The sequence below is a fragment of the Salvelinus sp. IW2-2015 genome, linkage group LG31 (assembly GCF_002910315.2).
Source record: "Salvelinus sp. IW2-2015 linkage group LG31, ASM291031v2, whole genome shotgun sequence".
Lineage (NCBI taxonomy): Eukaryota > Metazoa > Chordata > Actinopteri > Salmoniformes > Salmonidae > Salvelinus > Salvelinus sp. IW2-2015.
Window position 1 is genome coordinate 7,991,802 of NC_036870.1, and position 7,249 is coordinate 7,999,050.

The 7,249-nt window shown below is 39.9% G+C and overlaps 1 long non-coding RNA gene across 1 annotated transcript; it reads right to left on the reverse strand.

The window, feature by feature from the left end:
* Positions 1–859: 859 nt before the first annotated feature.
* Positions 860–4,918, reverse strand: LOC111956010 (uncharacterized). Its single transcript, XR_002876182.2, has 2 exons — positions 4,683–4,918; positions 860–4,465 (listed from the first exon to the last, which is right to left on the reverse strand). It is a non-coding gene; the product is annotated as an uncharacterized lncRNA (long non-coding RNA).
* Positions 4,919–7,249: the final 2,331 nt, after the last annotated feature.

A 7,249-nucleotide genomic window follows, 5' to 3' on the forward strand; every position in this document is an offset into this window, starting at 1 on the left:
AGTGACATCTGTTGTATCTGAGTGTTTGCACAAGGTTGCCTGTACTGTATGTTTCAAGGATGGATGGATGTCTGTTTGACAGACGGTGTGTATGAGGTTTCAAACGATTGTGAGCCTGTGATTTACAGCGGGATTATCTCCGCTTATTCATTTTATTTCTATTCAGTATATTAGTTTTAGGTTTTATTTTTGGCTTATCAAAAGTATATTGTGATGTTTATTGTTATTAGACTCTAGCGTTGCACTGAGTGTCAGTCCTCCCCTCAAGCTAATCGAACAACGCCAGATAAAGTACTGGGGGCAGACGGCGACTTCACGTGTAAATGTTTACTCAAGGACTTAAGAATAAGTGTTTTAATCTGTATATGTTTATCTACCTTGTAGTGGCTTTCATTGTGGAATAATCAAAGAAAAATATGGATTATTAATTATAAGTATTGCACCATTTTTTCAGATTATAACTTAAAAAGTATAGAAAAGCAACAAAAAAAATCAAATATTGAAAAAAAACGTTACAAAAAAAGTATTTTTGAAGACCTGTGGCCATAGAGTTTGGGTAGAGAGACTTGTAGCTCTCCCTGTCTATTCAGGGAGAAACCGAAGGATAAGACATCAGAAGGAGGGTTGGTTACAAGGCTCACTTCAGAGGTGCCTACCTTTTTGGTTTGTTAGCTTTCGTTCAGTTTCATTTTTGTTAAAATCTCATGTTATGTTTGCTTGTTTTCTGCAAGGCCACTGACGGTTTACAACCATTTTTGTTTTTCTGAAGTTCGAGGAAAAGGAATTAACTGTATGAAAATGTTGGAAAAACACAAGAAAAGGACAAATACTTCCATTTTAAAAAGAATAACAAAAACACTTTACAGAATGAAGATTTTAATATTGTGCTACTTTCAGAACTCTGGGATCCAACAGTGTTGTCATGTTATATTTGACCTTTGACATCTTTGTTCTATGTTGATTTCATGGACTATCTAAAGCCTGTGCATTTTTATTGATTACATTTTTCCTTTGTAAAAAGAAAAAAAAATACATAATTGCTCACTATCTTGCACACATAAAGTGGATCTTGTCTCAGGAAGGCCAGGGTTCCAACTCCACTCCATTTTAATGTATGGAAAGAAAAGAAAAAAAGCACTGAAAAACTTCAGAAAGAGAGATTTCAGAAAGAGAGAAAATATCCTTTGTTTTTAAATCCGTAGCAGTTTACAGTGCCTTCAGAAACTATTCACACCCCTTGACTTTTACCAAATKTTGTTGTTACAGCCTGAATTTAAAATGTATTACATTTAGATTTTTTGGGTCACTGGCCTACACACAATACCCCATAATGTCAAAGTGGAATTATGATTTTCTAAATTTGACAAATTTAATAAAATATTAAAAGCTGAAATGTCTTGAGTCAATAAGTATTCAACCCCTTTGTTATGGCAAGCCTAAATACGTTCAGGAGTAAAAAATGTTCTTAAGTCACACAAGTTGCATGGACTCTGTGTGCAGTAATAGTGTTTAACATGATTTTTGAATGACTACCTCATCTTTGTACCCCATACATACAATTATCTTTAGTCAGCAGTGAATTTCAAACAGATTCAACCATAAAGGGAGGTTTTCCAATTCCTCGCAAAGGAATTGGTAGATGGGTAGATGGGTAAAAAAACACAAAAAACAGGCATTGAATATCCCTTTGAGCATGGTGGTTATTAATTACACTTTGGATGGTGTATCAATGCACCCAGTCACTACAGAGATACAGGCGTCCTTCCTAAYTCAGTTGCCGGAGAGGAAGGAAACTGCTCAGGGATTTCACCATGAGGMCGATGGAGACATTAACAGTTACAGCGTATAATGGCTGTGACAGGAGAAAACTGAGGATGGATCACTAACATTGTAGTTAGTTCACAATACTAACCTCATTGACAGGGTGAAAAGGAAGCCTGTACAGAATACAAATATTCTGAAACATGTATCCTGTTTGCCACAAGGCACTAAAGTAATTCTTCAAAAAATGTGGCAAAGCAATAAACTTTTTGTCCTGAATACAAAGTGTTATGTTTGAGAGTACCACCCTMCATATTTTCAAGCAGTGATGGCTGCATCTTGTTATGGGTATGCTTGTAATTGTTAAAATCCTATAGGAAAACCTTGTTCAGTCTGCTTTCCACTAGACTAGACACTGGGAGAGGAATTCACCTTTCAGCAGGACAATAACCTAAAACACAAGGCCAAATCTACRCTGGACTTGCGTACCGTGAATGTTCCAGAGTGGCCGAGTTAGTTTTGACTTAAATCTGCTTGAATGGCAAGACATAAAAATGGTTGTCTAACATTGATCAACAAACAATTTGACAGAGCTTGAAGGATTCTGAAAAAAATAATGGACAACTGTTGCACAATCCAGGTGTGGAAAGAGACTTACTCAGACTCAAATGTGATTCTAGCATGTATTGACTCAGGGGGTTGAATACTTATCTAATCAAGATATATTCATGTTTTATTTTTCATGATTTTTGTACAAATATTAGAATTTTTCGTACACTGAGATTAGAGAACTATGTGTAGATCATTGCCAAAAAAATTACAGTTAAATCCATTGTAATCCCACTAAGTAACAACAAAATGTGGAAAAAGTCAAGGGGTGTGAATACTTTATGAAGGCACTGTACATATTAACCAAATAATGGACTTTAAATGAACTTTAAAAAAATGGAGTGCTTTATATACATTTTATTAAAATTGTTTTACATTTAAAAACAAAATTATCATTTGATTTTGATTGTTACAAAAAAAATACCGTGAAAGAACATGCAAATTCTGTATGTTTTGAATCTTTATTGTATTTTTTTTTTAGATGTCCTGTCCTGACTGAATAAGGACCATTGTGCATTACTCTGTCTTTCCTCTGTCATTCTCTCTTATGGCGGGTATTAAAGAACAGGGGAAAAAACTGACGTCGCATTTATTTGGAGGATGTTTTTAAAACTAGCTGGTTGTAAAGGATCATGATCTATGCACACGTTGGGGGGGACTTTGATGGGTACAAGGCACATTTTATGCAGGGGTTTTGGGATCCACTGTTTTTATTTGGTTGGGTAGGCCTACCCCAAGACCCCAACATCCGGCTTCCTTAATTCAGATTGACCTCGCGCTACATGGCCATGCTGTGTTTTCAGATTGATCTCGCGCTACATGGCTATACTGTGTATTCAGATTGACCTCGCGCTACATGGCCATGCTGTGTTTTCAGATTGACATCGCGCTACATGGTTATACTGTGTATTCAGATTGACCTCGCGCTACATGGCCATGCTGTGTTTTCAGATTGACATCGCGCTACATGGCCATGCTGTGTTTTCAGATTGACATCGCGCTACATGGCTATACTGTGTATTCAGATTGACCTCGCGCTACATTGCTATACTGTGTTTTCCTAAACCAATGAGCGTCTTACTCTTTAGCACTGTGCCCGTCACCCCCAAGGCTATCTGTATGTTCTGTCGTTTCATTCAATTATTTTGTTTTTGTTGGGATGATGGGTGGGACGGGGATTTGGGGTTAGGGCTGCTTTTTGCCTTTTTTATTTTTGAAATATTAAGGAAAAATGTCTACTGAGATTTAAAGAAAAGTCAGTGGCTTGTAATGATTTATTTTCTCTGTATCTCTTTCTCCTCATAGAATGTGATTGTTAAATGACATGCACCGAAAACAATGTTTTCATGAACTATGGAGCTTCTTTCAAACTATTAATAAAGTTGCAGTTTTTTCTGGTCTGTTAAAGGGTGTTGTGGTCAGTTCTTGATGTTGGTGTTTGTCAATTAGTTTGCAGATTGGAGTTTTCCCTATTAGATCCTGTTCTGAGGGCAGCTGTGCCATAAGGGCATCACCACTAGTACACCTATACAGGCACGGTGACCTATGTACTATACAGGCACGGTGACCTATGTACTAGCTCTGTAAGTCTTTTCCATTCTCATCCTGTAGGTGGGTTTGTTGAGCAACCATWGTTGGGTGACTCCTTGACACTAGAAAAGAGAGGTGAKGTGGGACCAATAGTTTATGATCTTGCACACACTTGAAAAAGCAATGACATCAGATCCGGTAGAGTCAAACTCTTTCCCACCACCTGTCAGAGTGGGTTAGAACATTTATATCTACATCTGAAACTCTGGTACTCTTATTTTTGCCATCCGTGTCCACTCCCCTTTTAAAAAAACATTAGGGGGACATGACACGCACCCTCAGCGTGGTTCGCTCAGGGCTTCAGAGTGATCTGTCGGGGGCTGGCGTAGTGGTTCTCCTGTGCTTGTCTGGCCTGGGGGTTGGCGTACACCGGGGACTCTGTTTCCTCCAGGTGTGTAGGCACAGGATGGTTATTCTGGGCACTTCCAGCTCCTCGACACCCACTGTTCATTTCCTCATAGATGGGGATGGGGGCTTGTGTTTTATGACGTTTTCTCAGCTTAACCTGAAACGGATATGAGGCATACTATTATAATGACAAATGTACTCATGACTTTATACCTGACTAAAATTAGATGTGCAAACAATGTTCATCATGTGTCTGAAAATAAACTGAAGTAATTCYGAGAGTAACAGTGAGGACTGCCCCTTCCTTTAGATTTCCACATTAACATGCTTGGTTGTGGCGTGGTGGTAAGGTTCAGGTTGATTAGGCTACTTACACACTCTGCTGCACACAGCCAGATGAGGACGAGGAGAAGCAGGCCAGCTGCTGCAGAGATGGCGTAGATCAGTGGGGGGTAGCTGGAGCACTGACACACGCTCTCTGCACAATCAACACCCACACACTTTTATCCAAATACATAGTCAACGTAAATCCGGGACACTCCAATTAGTATGATATGTTTTGTATGGTTTAGGGCTTAAGGTCAGGGGAAGGGTTAGCTAACATGCTAAGTAGTTGTAAAGTAGTTAAAAAGTAGTAAGTAGTTGTAAAGTAGTTAAAAAGTAGTAAGTAGTTGCAAAGTAGTTAAAAAGTAGTAAGTAGTTGTAAAGTTGCCCGTGATGGGATTCGAGACTGCGTTCACGGTAAACGCTGCATATCTCGGCTCAATCTGAAATGACCTTTACATTTATATCGCGGAATCTGTAACACTTCAGCTTTACAAATTGAATAAAGCGCTAAATCAAGTTCAGAATACAGAGTATCTGTAGACACATCTCCGCCACAACTTCATTTCATTGATTTTCATAAAGTCCGTTATTTTGTACAATTAGCTACTTTGGTTAGCGCGTTTGGTAAACAATTCCAAAGTCACGAAGCGCGTTCACTAAAACCTGACGAAATGTCAAAAGTCCGTAACAGTCGTAGAAACATGTCAAACGATATATTGAATCAATCTTTAGAATGTTGTTAAAATAAATTTGAATAACGTTCCAACCGAGAATTACATTGACTTCAGATGAGCGATGGAACAGAGCTGCCTCTCATGTGAACGCGCGTGGTCAAAGAATGTTCACCTCATGGCAGTGGTGACTAATTTCCTCTCATTCGGCTCCCCTTCACAGTAGAGTTATCAGACAAGTTCTACAGACTGTTGACATCTAGTGGAAGCCGTAGGAAGTGAATACTATTCATATCTCGCTGTGATTTCAATGGGATCTTGGTTGAACTCGACCAGCCTCAGAATTTCCACTTCCTGTTTGGATTTTTCTCAGTTTTTGCCTGCCATATGAGTTTGTTATACTCAAAGACATAATTCAACAGTTTTAGAAACTTCAGAGGTTTTCTATCCAATACTAATATAATATGCATATATTACAACTGGGACTGAGGAGCAGCCGTTTACTCTGGCACCTTTCATCCAACTACTCAATACTGCCCTGCAGCCATAAGAAGTTAACAACTGCACATCGCAGTTTTGTTCTTAAATTCCATGACTGGTATCATAAAGGTGCTATGACTGGTTTCACAAAGGTGTTATGTATACCTCCTTCATGTAAGTGTTACCCAATTTTTAGGCTGGAATTCAATTTGCAGATAAGTTATTCCACACTGCACTTTCAGAAGTGCGTTTGCTCTTGCTGTTTTCGGTTTCCTGCATGCATGTGCTCACAGCCATTCAACAAATAGGTCCTGTTTCCTCTCAAATGTATTCTTCTAGATTGTTGACAGTTGGGGCTTTCAAGTCTTCTTCCTGTGCTGAGCTCATAGGTGGGAGGACTATACATGTACACAATGCATAACCGCAGAGCTTCACAGGTTAGTAGCCTATAGGAAACAATCCTCCTCACATGCTTCAACATTAGGGTGATATGCTAGAGCAGGTAATGTGGATCAATACATAAGTAAAACCATGAAGACCAGCTGGTATTTCATTTGGATATTCATTCTCACACTGATGATCAGCACTGGTAAGTGGTGAATTTCTGCTGCAGCACTTCCATTGAGGGGTTTCCTCCGGGACTGAGGTTAAAAACAATGTTTTGTAGGATAAAAGTTGTGCTTGGGCTTTGTTGGAAAATATATTGATGATCATTTATCCATTCATCATATCGTCTGCAAATACCAAAAGGTGCTCATTAATATACAACGGAGGTAAAATTTTATGAGTAACTTGCATGAGTTTTAATCCATTACCATCACTAACCCACAACCGTCTCTCCAGCCCGTCAGGAGGTGATGTACATAAAGGGGTCAGAGGGGCAGTCAGTGGATCTCTCCTGTACACCTGAGCAGACAGGTGGAGCCCCTGTCAGTCTCTACCTGACCCACAGGTGTGTCCGGCCTGAGAGGGAGGTGCTGTTCATGGCCAAGGACCGGAGTCCCGGGAGGTGAGGGTTAACCGGAAGTACAAAGATGTCTGAAGGTCACAGGCGGATTGAACTCTGACCTGCTCAACGTGACCATAGCCCGTCTACAGCGACAAGACACAGGCCTGTACATCTGTGAGTTTGTCTACACAGCGGACCCCTCTGGCCGAACAGTCCCGGCAGTCTGGAATTCTTCCTGTTTGTTGAAGGGACAGGTACGTAACATGATTTGGCTATAGCCTGAGAAGGAACTATCAGTGGTCACCAACCGTGGTACTGGAGTTACTGAGAGTGACGGCTTTAAGCCCTGTTCATCCTATGTGTCCACATTCTCATTGGGGGGAATTCCGACCCGAGTTAAATGCAAGTAAATGGAACGTAATTCCCTTTTATGCACTGTTATCTCCACGTATTCTGACCTTAATTTAAGCAGAGAAAAGAATGCCATTCACCCCGCTATTCGTTGGGTGGAGAT